The sequence below is a fragment of the Struthio camelus genome, chromosome 22, assembly GCF_040807025.1.
Source record: "Struthio camelus isolate bStrCam1 chromosome 22, bStrCam1.hap1, whole genome shotgun sequence".
Lineage (NCBI taxonomy): Eukaryota > Metazoa > Chordata > Aves > Struthioniformes > Struthionidae > Struthio > Struthio camelus.
Window position 1 is genome coordinate 6,462,234 of NC_090963.1, and position 16,497 is coordinate 6,478,730.

General features: G+C 56.8%; 1 protein-coding gene across 5 annotated transcripts in view; it reads right to left on the minus strand.

The window, feature by feature from the left end:
• Positions 1-16,497, minus strand: part of LOC104144548 (protein CEPU-1) — a 352,423-nt gene that overhangs the window by 302,102 nt on the left and 33,824 nt on the right. The window contains exon 1 of one of the 5 annotated variants that reach the window (XM_068916636.1): positions 12,075-12,177. The exons of 3 other annotated variants lie outside the window; for them this stretch is intronic. The gene's annotated coding sequence lies outside the window, so the exon portion shown is untranslated. Of the gene's footprint in view, positions 1-12,074; positions 12,178-16,497 lie in introns of those variants that run through there. One more of the 5 variants, XM_068916627.1, reaches the window with a different exon arrangement.

A 16,497-nucleotide genomic window follows, 5' to 3' on the forward strand; every position in this document is an offset into this window, starting at 1 on the left:
CCGCGCCCTAACCAAACTGACCTCGACCACGAATCGGCCTCTAATCAGTGCTCTCAGCGGAGAGGCGAAGGACCAAGAGGAGACTAGAGGAGAAGACGCGCTGTGCCGTGCGCGTTTTTGCAGTGGTGAAAGTGGATCTGCACGTTTAACTGCTAAAACCCCCTCCCCAAAGCTAAGTCTCAGACCAGGAGCCGTCCTGCAAAGCAGGGACCAGCGAAGCCCGGGAGAGCGCCCTGCTAAGACAGCTGCACTGCACAATCCGGCCACCTCCAGCCCGCAACACCTTGCGCCACGAGGACTTTCCCGTCCCCGCTGGAGGTGGGGACCTCCAGCCCCCACCTCGGTCCTGCGCAGGGTCTGTGGCCGTCACGCGCCGAGCGCCCCTTCCCATTGCTCAGCCCCCACGTGCACCCTTCCCTCTGCTCCGCGAGCCTCACGTTAGGAGCTCTGGGCTTCATGTTTCCATCTACAGCTACGTAGAGGAGGTCAGCTCCAAGGAACCTCATCTCCTCGCCGCCGAGCCACAGGGGCCAGATACCTCACTGCAGATGTCATTAATTCTCCAAATCCCCAAATCCGGCCCCGCCGTCCCAGGGAACCTATAGACACAACTTGCTAAAAAAAATTTACGGCCGCTGCAGCCCCGCGCCTGCTCGGGCGCCGGGGAGGAGCTGGAGCCGCTCTCCTCCCGCGAGCCCGAGGGGCAACAGCAGCCCCTGGGGCCCGGTCCCGCCTGGCCCACGGGCGTTTTGGGAAGGGGCCGCGCAGGGAGGGAGCGAGGCCACTCGCGGCGCCTGGCGGGGAAGAGCCGGGGTCGGCCCCGCTTCGGGTCACGCGAAGGAGCGACTCGGACGCGCGGCTAGCACGACCGCCGCGCCAGCTCCGACGCTGCAGGACCGAAGCTGAAGAGCGGCGCCGACGCGGGCATCCGCAAACGTTAAATCTAAGCCTCGACGCGTTTTCCTGCCTAGAATAACCAACCAACAGAAAGCGGTGGCAAACACCAGAAACCGAAGGAGGTTTTTCTGCTACAGCTCCAGGAGACGCCGGTGCACTGGAAGCCGGGGTCGCTGCTCCTGCACCTTCCCCTCCAGCACGGCCAAGCGCCGGCAGCCTTTGCGACCCTGCGTCGCTCGCACGAAGCTGCTGCTCCCTCCCAGCCGGCGTAGCTGGCCTCGAATCCCGATGCCGTTGCTATATCCCTGCCGAGCAAGGATGAATCCCAGAGTACAGCCATCATCGCTAACCAGAGCCAGCGCAGCAGCAGCCGGGCCCAGCTGGGGCTCGGCAAGATCGAGCGAGCCGGGCACGGAGCTGGATCCTAGGGCGCGGAGTCCATCTGCTCGTGCGAACGCATCCCCCCGGCCCCAGCAGCGCTGCAGGGATGGTCTCCGCTGCTTTGCAGCTGGGTAAACTGAGGCACCCCGCCGGGCTGCACCTGGCGCTCGCTCCGCTACAGCATCAGCTGCAACCCCGGGATTTGCAGCCCCAGCGCTGGCCGACCCGAGTTTGCCCAAGTCTCTTTGCTGCCCGTGACCTCTTTGCTCCATCCCATTTGCAAAGCGGGGAGGTGACCGCTGACCCCGCTCCCCCTTGCAGGCAGCCCAGTCCAGCGCGACGGCACGCCGGCAGAACGGGCACCTCGCTGTCGCAGCGGGATGGGAGCGGGCTCCCCTCGCTGCGCCGGGAACGCACCCAGGGAGCCCATCTGTGCCGCTACCAGCTGCTGCTTTTTTCACCTAGTTGCTTCCCTGACCATAACTGCTCCTTAATTATTTAATGTCTATAAAATACCTGGAGACTTGCACTGGGAGGGAGATGAACTGCACGACCTAAAATCGGTCTTTTCCATCTCAAACTCCTTGTGTTTTATCCTGGGATGAAAGGAGCTCTATTAGGCAAAGCATCAGTATTATTAGATTTCCTTGGAGCCCTAACAAACGGATATTAGATTATTACTGCAGATGCATTTCTAAGGCACTCATCACCAGAATATCTGGGCATCAATTAAACAGATTTAGAGATAAAATGCTTCCCCCAAGAGAAGAGGGTACAAAACCCCCCCTTCCCTTTTGCCTCTCTGCCCCCTTTCTTCAAAATACGCTCGCCTCCCTCCCACTGCCTTCTGCAGACCCAGGGCTGCTTACAAGGAAAGCTCCCTGGTTGATGGGCAACCCTAAATCTTTGAAACATCTGAACCAGTAAGAGCTTTTTTTGTGACGACTGGCAGGAGTCAGCTGAAGAGATTTCAATGTGCAAATGGATATGAAAAGATGCAAGAGGAGGAATAAAACGCAGGATGTATTGTTCTAAGGACAAAAGGGTTGCTATCAGAAGAGACGACCCGATGGCCTGGCTCCAGCACCTACAGGTCACGCCACAGAGAAAGACAGCCCCGCTTCGGGGGTGAATGGGGAAAGCTGCAAAGTTTGGATCTCACCGGGCTGATAACGTCTCTGATAATTCTCTCCATTACTATTTCCATTATGCTAACACCTAGCAACACCGCAGGAATTGTGCTGGATATTGAACATACAAATCCACGGCTGGAAGCGCTTAAAGGCTGAACAGAAAAGATCAAAGTTTGAGAGTGAAAACAAGGAGAAGCGGCTTGTCCGGGATCGCGCAGCGGGTCTGCAGCAAAGACCACGAGGCTCCTCATCTCCCAGGTCCTACTGCACAGCTTAGCCGGTGCGGACCACACCGCGCACCCCTGCCTGCCTCAGCCTTTCTTGCCCTTCTGGCTTCTCTTGCCTTCACACAAACCAAATATCACAATATAAATACACATATATGTATATTCACACACACATACATACATATATCCCTTGCTCACATAGCAAGCTGGTAAAAGGGGCAAAAGCCCGAATCAAATCTCCAAACTCTTCTTCAAGCGCTGCAGACCACCCTGCCTTCGACGGCACGGCTTCGCCCCAGCCGAACAGCTTGCGGGGATGGGGCGGAGATGCTCAAATCGCCTTGCACCGGATTCCCGCCGACCGACAGCAGGCACTCGGGCAACGCCGGTGACACGGCCAGCACGCGGGTTCTCGTGAAGCTGGGACTACCTAACTGCTCTGCGACGCCATCGCGGGCAGAGAGGGAAAAATGAGATGGCCACGGACGCTTCACCTGCCTGCTGCGACGCAAGGAGGGCATTGGGAGCCAGGCTGCCATGAAGTGGCAGCGCGCCGACCGGTCCCCTGGGTCAAGCCCGCGTGCTGCTCGCAGCGCAACATCTCCATATACGCGTGCACGTGCGTAACCCTGCCGGGGGTCAGGTGCATCCTCCGCGCAACCAAACTCTTGCTAGCGCACTGCCTTGACGTCTCTGCGACGGACCGGGTCTCCCGCTACGCGAAAGCCGCCGGTCCCGGGAACGGCGCCGGAGGAGTTAACCACTTCACAAGCAGCACTTGGAAGCCCCAGCTCATCAGCATAAGAAATCCTGACCGACTTGGAGGTACGCCATGATCCTGTCGTCCTGCCCTATAGGGAAAACTTGCGGAGCCGCCAGCGTCGGAGAGGAGAGGGAACAGGGAGCCAGGGCTCAGCCCGGCTCTGCTGCAAGCTGACGGCGCCGGGTAGCCACTGCCCTGCGCCCAGCTCCGCGCCGCAGCCGCTGGGGAGGCCACCACCATCGCACGGGTTTGGCATTGTGCTGCTGCTCTAAGCGCAACTGTGAGGGTACTTTTCAATTGCAGCGAGGGTCAGACACCGGCAGCGTTTCCATCCATCTCCCAAATCCTTGCTGTTATCTGACGGGAGCCACGGGATCTCCCTGCCATTGCTAAAACCCCACGTGCACCTCCAGCAATGCAACGCTGCAATCCCCTTCTGCCCACCACCGTGTGCCCGGACACCACCTGAGCTCTCACCCTTTGCCCCTGCTCCTGCCAGGAAAAGGTCAGTGCCAAAACCGAACGGACCAGCCTCTCCTCCTTGACTTTCAACTCCACGCACCGGAGTGACTCCATTGCCACCTTTGGAGATCTGCACTGATGAGAAGAACATATTCTAATGAATCATCTGGCTTGCACAGACTTCTAATTGAGACAACAAAGATTCCCCAAAGATTCAGAGACCCGTCCACTCCTCCTCTCTCTAACCTCTACTCTGTCATAAGCATCTCTCCATGTTTCACAAGCAACCTCGGAAATCGATGCCCACTGAATCACAGTTAGTTCCTTTGGTTTATTTATTATTTGCTCAGCTTGAACTCAAACCTTTTTGCACACAGGGAGAAGCGAGGAGGAACTACCCAGCGCTTCACAAGCAGGAGGACTGCAGAGGGCTGGATAACGTGGAGAAACAGGAAGGACGAGAGACCTTTCCTTCCAACACATTGTTTCAGGTGCCACCAGCCATGACCCAGCGCAAGTCAGCACTCAGGTGATGGGTGCAAGATCTGTGAGGAGAATGGGGCTTCTGGAGTACTGGCTGTTGAAGACGGGATGTCCTGAGTATTTTTCCAGCCATGATGCGGGGAAGATCAGCACCCTCACCGTTCTGCAGAACGGGCCAGCTACATTGCATATGGAGACGGAGTGGAGAGGAGCACCCTTCGTGCAGACGCCTGACCTCCCACACCCCCGAGCCCCACATAAATCCCCAGTCCAGATGGAGACACCCATGCCCAGGGAGATGGGTGCAAGGGGGCTGCAGGCTGCCTCGTGCGGTGACCCTCCTGGGCAAGGAGGACAGCCCGATCTCCTCCCCAGGCCAACCCACTGCCCTCCGCTGCCATTCCCGTTGCATCAAGCCTAGAGGCGGGCACGTCTCCCCCCTCTCTCCACAGACAACCAAAAGGCAAACCAACGCGGACAGCAACGCCCGGCTGTGGGTGGAGATTCCTCACCCGGGGTGAGATGTCATTAATGCCAACAATCTCCTGGAGCCCCCCAGGCCTGGCCAAGACTCACGCGACCCCCCCCCAGGGGATGCCCGGGCGGTGCAGCCAGCTGCCGGTAACTCCACTTTGCTGCGGAGCCGCTCGCGACCTGCGGCAGGGCCGGCTCCTTTCTTCCAAGCTGCGGAGGGATAAGGGGAAAGAAAGGTGCACCCGCGAGATCAAGAGGCCCTCGCGCTGCCAAGCCACGTCGCAGGCACAAGGCTGATTTTACCGCTCTGCAAGTTTCTGCAAATTCCCAGGCGGCTCCGGCCGGGCTGAGTGCCGAGCGGGAGCCCGACCGCCTGCTCGGACAGCGCTGGTGCCCGCGGCCCCGGGCCGAGCGGCCAGGTGCGGCTTTGCACGCAGCGCACGTCCCTTGCCTGCTGCGCGGCGTCAGCGTTCGCAGGGGTTTGCTTTGCTCGCTCCTTCCAAACCCCCAACCCGCCTGCCCAGCCGGCGCTTTTCGCACCCGCGCAGCAACGGAGCGAAGGGGAGGCTTCGCTGCAAATGCTGCGCCCGGCCGCGCGCCGTCCCGCTCCTCCGCCGCCGGGCGCGCGGGATCCCGCTGCCCCCCGCTTCGGTTCTGCCCTTCCGCCTCGCTTCCCCGGGCCCGTCCTCCTCGCCGGGCTCGCGGCTCCCGGGCATCGCTCACACGTCCCGCTCGCCGTCCCGGCTTTCGCAGCCGCCGCCGGCCCTGCTCGCCCCCCTCTCCGCCCCGCGTCGCAATAAGGCGGCCGCGCACGCCCCGAGCTGTGCCCTAAGCCCCCGGCCTGGCCGTCTCCTGCAGCGGCTCTCCTGCCCGGGCAGGTTAAAGGGGAAAAGTGGGCAATCACCAAAATCCCCCACAGCCCGCGGGAACAGAGAGGCACAAGGGCTTGCTCCCTGCTCTGCTCCGACTTCTTTTCCCTGCAATCTCTCTCCGCCGACCTTTCCGCCCGTCAGCTGCTGCCTTTCCCCCGGCCAACCGTGCAACGCTTCGGGTCACGGATTTGCGTCTTGGCCGAGAGGCGAGCACGCGGCCAGCGAGCGCCCCTTGGCAGGTCAGAGGCTCACCGCCTCGGCGCGCGCGCGCCTCGGAGCGGAAAAACCATCTTTTCACGCCTCCGCGCTGTAGGGACTCGGAAACCCGCCGGGGTTTCTACCAAAACCAGCGCCGAGACGTCCTTTTTTTCAGCTGCCGTGGCCAAGACTCACCTTTGCAAAGTTCATTGCAAAGCCGGCAGCGCAGGAGCGCAAGGCAATCCAGGGCGCGCGGCGGGCAAGCCGAGTCCCGCAGCAACGGGCTGTCGGGATTTCTGCGCAGCCCGGGGCAGGCGTGAGGGAGCTGGGGGCATCCGAGACAACCCTTCCGCCGCCGCTACCGGGGGGGACAAATAGCTAGTGCCGACGTCCGCTGAGAAATACCTTCCCCCTTCCGCGTTGAGAATTACAATCTAATAATATCCCATCCGCCCCCCCCCTTTTCCTTCTCCCTCCCCCACCCAATTACCAAGCCTGACATTATCCGTCATCTTCCCTTTGTGTCGGCGAGAATCCAAACGCAGACGCTGGGAAATTAATAATAATTGTTGTGTCAAAATGCGGGATGTAATCAGGATGCGGCGTGGAAGCTAATACAAACACAAACAAATGGTATTTATCCTCCTGAAAGATCCCTCCCCTCCTTTCCCCGAGGGCCGTTGCTGATAATACTCGTGGAAGAGATGAATCAGTGCTAATAGTGGGATTAGGAATGGATTCCCAACCCCAGTCTGGGCTGCAGGGGGGGGGGGGGGAAAAAAGAAAAGAGCGCTCTTAATTGAAATTAGAGCTGGGATTTCTGTGCCTCTGCAGAGATGGGTTAAGCCCATCGGGGCTAAACAGAAGGGAAAATAAAAATAGCATCTTTATTCAGGAGCAAGGAAGGAGGTGGGCAATGATAAAAAAAGATTCTCTCTGCCTTTAGCACACCTGGCTTTCACGTCCCCGAAAGCTCACTTTTGAGGCTACCTTTCGTACCAACAGATTCCCGCAGACTGGGTAGACAGCGTGTGCTTTTGTTTCTCGCGCGGGAACCTTTATCCCTCTTTCAGTTCAAATAGGGGTTCAGAAAGGATATTTCGAGATCAAAGCACATCTCCCGCATTCGGTTCAAACCAGATGCGCGATGAGCTCAGGATCTGTCCCCCACCGTTTCCTGAAAAACTTCACGCCAAGCCACAAGCGAAACGTGGTCTTTATCCTTGCAGTCACGCCAGCAAAGATAAGCGTCCTATCTGCAGCAAGGAGCGCAAGAATAAAAGGTGAGGGACAGGCCACCAGAATAAATGGCATCGCTCCCACGTCTGTTCCTGGTTGGACTCCTACGCCCACCGGCGCCCAAGGTTCACCTGGACCGACAAAGAGCGTAAAGACGACTTTATCTCCCATTGACTTCCTTGAATAAGCGGCCTCCAAGCTAAGCACGCTTAGAAACCTGGCATTTATTCCAACACCTGTCAAATTCCTCTAAAAATCATGGTCCCAAGCAAGAGGGGTCCTTAGGAACCTGGCACTTAATTGCAGCATTTTCTCTCTTTTCGAAGGTCTTGACAGTGAAATCCCCATCCGACTCCTCTAACCCTCTCTTTCCCAGCCCTAAACGTCACCCTGAACCATCCTTCTCCTTTGCCACTATTCAAGGGACAGTTGCACACACATGAAAAAAACCTAGCCGCGTTTTAGTCCTGTGTGGAGACCAGCAATTGCTGTGCTATAATTCCAAATTAGATTTTACTTCTAAGAACAGGTTTCTAAATTCTTGGCTAGAGAGTGGTGCCACAGTCTGTGCCTTCTGCTAGCAAATACGAATCTAGACTGAAGACAGGACCAAAACAAAACGCTCCCGGTTGCAGCGAAAGCTCAGATTTGGCTCTGACCTTCACAGCTCACACTCAGGCTTCCTCCACCTCCAGCCTCCCCTGCCAGCTGCGAGGCCCAGCGAGGAAAGTCACATTTCCAGCACGAAAGCTGGAGGGATGCCCCTCTGCGACGTCTCCTATGAACAAGGCTGCGTGGACTTCATTTGTCTGCTCTGAAGTGGAAAGTCCTACAGGGCAACCCAAGAGGTTGCAGAGCTAGAGAGAATCAGTCAAGTATGGCCAGCTACAGATGACTTGGATGCCTTCCTATGTCCCATCTAAACTATCTGCCATCTCTATAGTGTCCCCTCAAGAAAAAGTTGGAATGACAGTAAATGTGAGTGCATTCAAAAAAATACAAAAAGCAAACAGAAGGCCTGATTTTACTTTCCACTCCAACTACATTGCACTGTGATAATACTGTGGATTTTGCAAGCCTCTTGGCACCCCATCCGGACTTTTCTTTCTCTCTTTGAGATGCAGAAAGCTCTACAGCCTTGCAGGTATCAAGCTGGCTGGACCAGTTTTGATGATCAGTGTTTTAGGCACTGATTTGGTTATACAGAGACCAGAGTTTTGAAGCCTCTCCAGAAAATTCCTTGGCAGCTTTCGTTTGTACGATCAATTAGGAGAGCACCAGCGGCCTGGAGAGAACAGCTTTGGATTAGCCTTGAGACTAGATTTTCAGAGCAGCTCCCCACCTGCTCTGCAGAGCCTGGCTTGTTGTGCGTGAGCCCAGCAGAGGTCTTGAGGCCAGTCCAAAGCAAAACTGATTCTAAACACAGAAATTTGCGTCTAGGACATCTAGAAATTTGGTCCTTTCACAGCCAGACACATTTGGAGTTTTGCTGTGTGGCTGGACAGAGAACGCCGTCAGCAGGTCAGACACGTACAACTGAACTAACTCCCCAAGACTGCTCAGCAGCAGGGACTCATCCCATCTAAATTCTGCTCCTGAAAATTTGGCTATGTAGGTCCAATGGAGAAATCTGGCTTCCTGCGCTCCCCTGGCTCCCTCCGTCAGGAGCCTCTAAAGAGCCCCTACCTAAGGACGAGGTGGATGGTGCTTTGGATTTATCCCTCTTCCATGACACCCCAAGGTGGACCAGAGTCTCAACTACAGCAAGCTACAGTTAATTCCTCTGAAAGAAACTTTGCACAAAAGCAAGAGACCTTAGAAGTTCTTGCTCCCAGGCCCCTCCTGCAGCCTCTAAACATGCACTTCCTTCTCAAGCATGGAAGGATGGGAAAATCATCCCATCTCCATCGCAAGCGCAAAGCACATGTTTGCACTGTCAGCATCCAGAGACTGGACTGCCTCCAGGTCCTCCTGGCTGCACCACCACCTCACCAAGAGCCGGCGCTGTGCCTACTTGACCCCTCTCAAGGAACAAATTACAACGCAAGCACAACAGTAGAACAAGAACCGGGTCAGGGCAAGCCCGCAGGACACCGCTGCCACGCAACATCCCCCCCGGCTGCCCGAATCGACAGCGCTGGAAACGCAGAGAGACAGGCGGCACCTGAGGAGATGTGCAGCAGAGGTTGGGGCTGGATCACGGATTGTAGCAAGCATGAAAACTCATTCATATGAATTTGGAATATAATACCTGACACAAGATGTATCACTGCTGCCACACTGCAATCCCAGATAAGGACACAGCAGTAACAGATGGAGGAACAAGGCACTTATCTTGTTAGCTGATGGATTTATCTCTCCTTCCCCCACCTTCCCTACATATTCCATAGCGCGCGGAGAGCCGCGTTCCTTACCAAGGCAGCATATGGAGCACGAATTGATTTCTTCCTAACACCCCCTCCACACTTTAATTCAATAAGAGCTGGAGTGGCGGATAAACAGCTTGTTGTGCTAGGAAAATTTCAAAACAGTCAAGAAAATGTCAAACTGTCTTTTTTATGAGTGCCTTTTTTTTTTTCTTTCCTTCTCTCTCTCTTTTCTTTTCCTCCTCTCTTTTTCCTTTCTCCCCACCACCGCCACCTCGGGCGCTCAAAGGGACGGCTGGCAGCGAGGATCTCGGTGCACGGGGCCGGGAGAGAGCGGCTCGTCCCGCGGCACGAAGGCGGGCAGGGACTGAGACGGCTTTTGTTAGGCCAGTGCGCGGCAGAACGTGGCTTCGCTCCCAGCCTTGGATGGGAGCTGGGAACAGAGCGGCTCTGGGTAAAAGATTAGGCAGATGGTTTCATCTGGCAGCTCCCTTAATCTCATTACTGGAGCTAGGGGAACTTTCTGATACGATCGCTCCTTCCTTCTCTACCCTCGCCCCCTTAGAAATGCCCTTTTTTCTCTCCCCCAAAGAAACGTTTTTATGGGGATTTCTTTGTTAGGAATGAATAAAACCTTTAAAACTGATTCCCTTCCCCTCCTATATTTGATTTTTTTTTTTCCTCCAAGTGCCTTGTTTTAGCACAAACAAGGAAAAATTATTAGAAAGGAGGAAAACAAGCACTTAGACATCATCGGGTTTTCGCTTAAAAATACAGAGCACTTGGGAAAGAGCACGGACAAACTTCTGCAAACGGAAAGCTTTCTCGCGCGCTCCTGCCCGGCGACCCCCGCGCAAGGCTGCCTCCGTCGGTAGCCCGAACCGAGGCCGCGGACGTGGCGGGGACGTTATTTGGGGAGGAAAAGATCCAAGCCCGGAGGCTGGGGGCCGTTTCCCGGCCGGCTGGCTCAGTGCCCCCACGAGACGTCAGTGCTTCTGGAGCGCCTGCGGGCCTCCAAACTCGCAGACCTCTCCGAAGCATCGTGCCCCAGATGCTCGCTCATTTGTTTCCACTGTCCATCAGCCGAGAACGGTAATCCCCTCCCGAAGGCACCATCCCATCACTCCCCTCTTTTCCAGCTGCCCTTGTGCCCACCACAGCTGGCTCCCCTGGACCCTTCTTGGAAGGCATACACCTTCACGCAGGTACCAAGCAATGCTTCCTTTTAGCAGCTCATATAACCTGCCTGTGCAGCTACCATGAACCTTTGCTACGGACCAGAGACCGTCACAAGCCCCCAAGCTGAGCTGGGGAGCACGCACGGCCCAAGACGGTCCTGGGTTACGGCACTGCAGCTTCCAGTGCTGGGTGAAAATCATTTCCAACCCACGCAGTTTGCCACCAGCTGTATTTTACCGTCTTGAAAACTGTGCTGTAGCGCTATTAGAGCAATGGGATCCAGTCAAAGAGCCTGCTTGTGTATTTGGGAAAAAAATCAGCATGAACACGAGGAAAGGAAAGGGGAACGTGCTTGCAGAAACAACACTAAAACCACTATGTTTCCAACAAACTCAGCAGAAGACTTCCCTTAAAACAAACAACTGAATAAAAACATGCCCCTAAGAAACAGAGAAGCCACCGAGAAGTCTCTAACGTTTTATTCAGCCAGCTCTGGTGACTGCCAGCTGTCACTGGACGGGTGCTGGATGACTGCAACCCCAACGTGCGGGGAAGGTCCTGCACAGCCAGGGTTAGACGCCACCAGCGGACCCACCACCCTGGGCAGGGGGTAGCATCAGTGCCACCTTACTCCTCCTGGCCGGCAACCGCGGCTTCGGGGAAGGACTGGCTTTTGCAACTCCCAAAGCAGGAGAACATCGCCTGCAGACCCACCGGGGAGCAGAAATAAAAGCAGACAGCACGGCTGAAAAACGAACACGAGCAGGGCCAAGGGGGAGCTTCCTGCTCTCTGCAGCACTTCGCACAGGGCTGCTGCGGACGAGCAGAAGCCAGGATGCCACAGCACGCAACGCTCCCGCCGCTCCCCGCGACCCCAGGGCTGGCTGCAGCGAACCGAGGACCCAACCGCGGACGGGGCCCTGCTCCCAGAAACCGGCAGGGCGCCGCGGACGCAACCAACGGTGCGGCAACCCAAGGGCCGGCGCGGCGGATCCCTGCAGGGCCAGCGCGCAGGCGGGAGAGCAGACGACAGCGGCGCGCTGCAGCGACGAGGCAGGGACACAGAGAGAGCCCTTGCGAGCGGGGCAGACCGAACCCACAGGAGCGCGTCCCGGCGAGCACGGCTCCGTCCCGCCGCCTTCCCCGGCTCCTCCGTCCGTCGGCCGCCGGGCCGGGCGAGCGAGGCCGTCTCCCCACCCCCTCTGCAGCAGAGCGGTGCACAAGGCTGCCGGATCCTGCAGGCAGAGGCTCTATTTAGCATGCAGGAGATACCGCCGCGCAGAAAGGCCTGCCGCGGGCCGCCGGCTGCAAGCCACGGGTGCGCCCTGCCGTGCCTCCCCGCGGCGCGGACCCCCCCGGCCCCTTTTTCTCCCCGCCGCGGCGCGGGACCCCTTGCAAACCTGCCCCTTCCCAGCCAGGCTCTCGCCAAGCACCCGATTACGGCTGCGGGGCCAAGGATGAAAAGCTGCTCTCCAGAGCAGCCCGCGTCTTGTTTTCTTCCCTTTTTTTTTTTTTATTTCCCCTTTTCCTTTCAAGGTTCCCCTTCCCTCCCTTCTCATGAGGTTAAAGAGCTAAAGACCAACTCAGAGACAGATAATAGAGTGACAGTGCCTCATAAAAGAAGGAGCTGAAGCTTTGGAGAAAGCCGGCATACGGCGCATCAGGGATTTCTGTCGCGGCAGCTGGGAGCAACAGTGACCCTCTGAACCCAATTTGCTCCGCGGCTTTAAAGCGCAGGGAAGACTTTGGGCTGCCGAACGCCTCCTCCGGCTTCCGAGGGTCCCCGCAGCCCGGCGCGAGCTTTCGGCAGCCTCCCGCCTTACTGCTCCTCAGGCCCCTTTAAGATTGCTTTTGACTCGCGATCGCGGGGATGGCGGTGGCAAACCGGACCCTTTGGGGAACCGCTTTCGCGGGAAGAGCCCATAGTTTTCCCCCCCTGCCCCAGCACGGCGGGGACGCGCGCGAGGTGGGCGCCGCGGCGGGAGGCACCGGGCATCCTTGCAGCAGGCAGCCGCATGCAAACAGCTCCGTGCAGTTGCACAAACCCATCGCATTCCCCCTCTGCCGCTGCTTTGCCTTTTTTTTTTTTTAAATGAGTAGAAATTCTTCCCACTACGCATTAGCGCCCAATGTAATGGTGCAAAGCATTTTTCATTTATCATCATAATGCCAGTCAAACGAACCCCCTAATAACATAAATGCAAGAGGAAAGCTATTAGAGTTTATTTGTGCAGTGGCTTTGAACTCGTCCCCACTGCTCCAACCGCGTAACTGGAGGGGATGGATGGAGCCTGCCTCTTCAGGCCCCTTCATCGAAAGCTATTCCTCAGCTAGCCAGAGCCTTTCCTTACAGACCGCTATATACGGACCCGTATAACTGCGTTTGCCCAATTATCAAAACAAATACAAAAACACCTGAAATAACCCAGCCCTGTTTAGAAGGAGAAGCAATGGTGAGATCTTTCTGGCCTTTTCATAGGTGGGATGTGCTCCGAGTCGGGGCTCCTGGGGAACCGCACGCCCCAAACGCGCCGGCTCCCAGAGCCCGCTCGCCCGCCCCTCCGGGCCCCTTCAGCCGAGCAGACCGGCGCTCCGGCCGGGAGCTCTACCGAAGCCGGCGAGGCTCGGTCGCCCGAGTAAACTTGCCTAGACGTAAAAGTATTTGGAGAACCTGAATTCAATCTCAGAGACGCAGCCTTTCAGCTCCTCTGCGGCAGCCCCTCGAGCCCTAGGTTTCACCGCAAGCGCCTCTGCAGCCGCCCCGCAGCGCCGTCGCGGCCCTCCAGCTCCGTCCCCTGCCCTCTCCCGACGTATTCCAGCTTCACTCGGCAGGACGGTTCTCACCCCGCCGCAGCTCTGTCCGGGAAAGCCATCAAAAGGCATTTCATTTTATATACAATAATATCCTCATTAAGTCTAAATTAAATGCATATTTCAGAACCTACGAGTGAGAGCAAACCGTTCAGTCTTACGCTTTATTAAACAAAAATCTTTGTGTGGAAAGAGCCTTTGTGCCAAATTACGGCCCTGCTGATGGGGCCGAGCTATTCCCAGCCGTGCCGTAACCGGCGCGTCAAGATGTGCGAGGCTGGCAGGGAGGACCTGCACTGCGGAGGGAAGCAGAACAGCGCCCGCCTGACAAATTAGTTTACTCATTAACTTAAGAAGCCTATTTTGCTCCACTTCTTACAAAGCAACGTGCTTCGCAAGCGGGAGGCTTCGAGGCAAGGGCCGCGGGGCCGGCGCCGCTGGGCAGGAGACGCCGCCACCGTCACCCCTGCCGTGCCGGCATCAGCCCGTTCCCCCTCGCCGCTCCGTGCACGGGGCTATAGTCGCGGTGTCCGAAACGCAGCCGCAGGTTGGAGCTACCGTGGCTTTAGCAACCCAAGGACGCCGGCTTTGGAAAGAGCTTCTCCGGATGGAGAGGTGTGGCGGGAGCGGGGGGAGAAGGGCCAGGAGGCAAAACCGGGGTGGAAAGAAGAGAGGCGAGTTGCAAGCCAGCGTCACGGTAGAGGAGGGCTCGCAAGAAGGGACGACAATAAAACCCAGGGAGGGAGACAGAGATTAATGAGCGTTTCCCAACTAGGATAATTTCTGGACATCAACACATTAAATGTAATATTCTCCCAAGCTACTGAAAAGGACTGCGGCTCTCTGACCGCGAGGTGCAGAGGGAAGAGGTCCTGGCTGACCTCTGCGCACGCCGGGCTGCACGTCGGGCCGGGGAGCTTCCCGGGTAGGGAGCGCGCACCGCGGCACGCCGGTGCAGGTGTGCGTGCACGGCAAGGCGTACCTTCCACTGCTGTGTAAGGCCACGTCTGTGCTTCCTCCGCATCGGTGGCACCACACGCCTCCAAGTGCGGGCTGGAGATAAAGCAGGTTGCTTTTTGGACGTGTCAAAGAGCAGGCGAGCGCATCCCTGCAACTGTGCCTGCTAGGACGCTACTGCACCAAGCCCGGAGCCGCTGCGAGCGAGTTGCCATCTCCGCGACCTCCGTGGAAATGCCAAATTGCATCCATTGTGCTTGTCTGACTGCCCGTTAGCCTCGCTCGCTCGCTCCGGACAGAAAGTTGCTAGCGGGAGGTTCAGTCCTTGCTCACGGCTCTGAAATCCCTGTGTTTACGACCACCCCAACGAGAGAGCCAGCTAAGAGTTTCAGCTACGAGTTTCTGCAGCATTTAACTCTGCGATGGTAGGTGCCAGCATTTTGCCCAAGCAAACTGTAAGTGGTTGTGGTTTCTCTAGCAGGGAGGCATTGCTGGAGGGGTGAACCCTGTCCTTCTTCTCATCATCATTTTGTGCCTGGCTTAGAGTTGATGGGAGAGGCAGCAATAGCATTGCTTTCCCAAGGCGTTTCAGAACGGGGTCTGCTGCTATCCTAGAGTTTTTTTTATCCTCTCAACTCCATCCAGCCACTCTACGCCACCTCCTAGCGTGCGTCTAAGCCCTACGAGAACTGTCCAAGAAATCACGCTTGAGCTGCCACAGCAGGGCCTTGCCTGCTTTAAAGAGCTACCACGAGCCCCCTGGGAAAGGGGACTCCTGCTATCTCCACAGAAGCCGCTACAAGAGACAGATCTGTGCTAGCGACTACCACCGCATCTTGCTGTGACCTCTTGCTTTGCGACTGCCTCTACTTAACGGGTCTAGCCTTCGCGAGACGCTGCTCTGAGATGTATACCCGTCGCTCTGGAGTCGCGCCGTTTCTCTGCCCAGCACCGTGGTCTATGTCAGCTCCCCGTTAAGATTTGTAGGCCCTGCAAAATTGCTTTATTGACATTTAAAGGTCTTCGTCAACTTGGCCCCACCTAAATCTGCTGCCTTAAAGTTCAGCACCAAGTCTAAGCTGTTTTGCCTTTGCAGCCGTGACGCTGGTCAGCAGCTCTGGCTGCTCTAGGACAAGCAGCAGCCCCTCGAATCATCCCCAGGGCCCGAGCTCCTTCGCCGCAGCCCTGCTTGCCCCCGCACCGTGGGGCTGACACAGCCGCCCCTCCAGAGCCAGGCCCTTCCTACACGCACGCAGACAGTTGCTGACCTGCTTGGATGAGCATCAAGGGCAACCGTGATGGGCACTGCTACAAACCGCTCTCGTCGGTCAGAGCGCGACACAAGTCAGGAGAATCTCCAGCCTAGATCAACCCCGTGCAAGCATGAGGCAGAAGAGCACAAACAGGAGAAGAGAGCAAAGTGCATGGGTGCTCCATCCCTCACAAGCACCTGCCAAACCGAGAGCTGTTGTGCAGGACGTGCAGAAAGAGGAGTCAGATGTCCTGGAAGCTTGCGAGATCACAGCCACCAGCTCGGGGTAAGGAGCCAACAGGTATCACTGCAATTCCTCCTGAAGGATACGATGGGATCCACTGCTAACCGTGGACCTCCCAGGCGCTACCTCGAGGCCTCCTCCAGTGCGCTCATACCTACCAATTCGCTAGGTCAGATTAGGAGCAAACGCAAGGTGCTGGGAGCACAAGCCTTATTCTCAGCGCAGAGTAAAGCCAAAACAGGGAGGCAAAGGCTCAGGAAGAGGTGCAAGATGCATCTGCCGAATACATTTGTATATGGAGGGGAGCAGAGGTGATCTCTCAAAGGATCTATTACAAGGACGAAATGTTGAGCAACCGCATGAAACACCCATAGGGGGATTTTTAACTATCAGTAATAACAGTGGAAACATGGCAGGACACAGCCCGTCCATTAAATCCCTGTTACGTGTTCAAGGAGCTTTGCATTTCAGAAGGCAGAGGCTAGAGCAGGGGAGAGGCTAGCTAAGAGCGGGGTCTGACTGATAGGATGGACTGCAGGTCTTAAAGGGGAAGGTAATT